The sequence below is a fragment of the Colobus angolensis genome, unplaced genomic scaffold (genome assembly GCF_000951035.1).
Source record: "Colobus angolensis palliatus isolate OR3802 unplaced genomic scaffold, Cang.pa_1.0 Scaffold439, whole genome shotgun sequence".
NCBI lineage: Eukaryota > Metazoa > Chordata > Mammalia > Primates > Cercopithecidae > Colobus > Colobus angolensis.
This window is the reverse complement of record NW_012117810.1, coordinates 1,845,081-1,845,454: the sequence shown is the minus strand read 5'-3', so window position 1 is coordinate 1,845,454 and position 374 is coordinate 1,845,081.

The following is a 374-nucleotide window of genomic DNA, read 5'->3' as shown; positions in this document are numbered from 1 at the left end:
TGCCCAAAGATACAGTCCTGTGGCCCAGGGAGCCCAGGCCTACTCCGCCCCAATCTCACTTCCAGGCGCCGCCTTCGGCGCTGCCTGCAGGGCCACTGGGCCGGTACTGAATTCATTTCCACTTCATTAACTCGGCTCCAGTCCCGCCCCCCCGGCTCCAGCTCTCGTAACCCATCTCTGACACGACCGCCTTCCTTTTCTTCCTTCTCCCTTCCTCTGTCACCCTGCCAGCTCAGCTCCTATCGCTTCGCGTATCGTCTCTTCATCTCTCTTTCTCCCCGGGTCTGTCTGGGTCTCTGTCTTTGGGTATTTCTCTCTGCGCCTGCAGCTGTCTGGGTCTCCGCTTCCTTGCCCCGCACGCCCCGCCCCCTGCC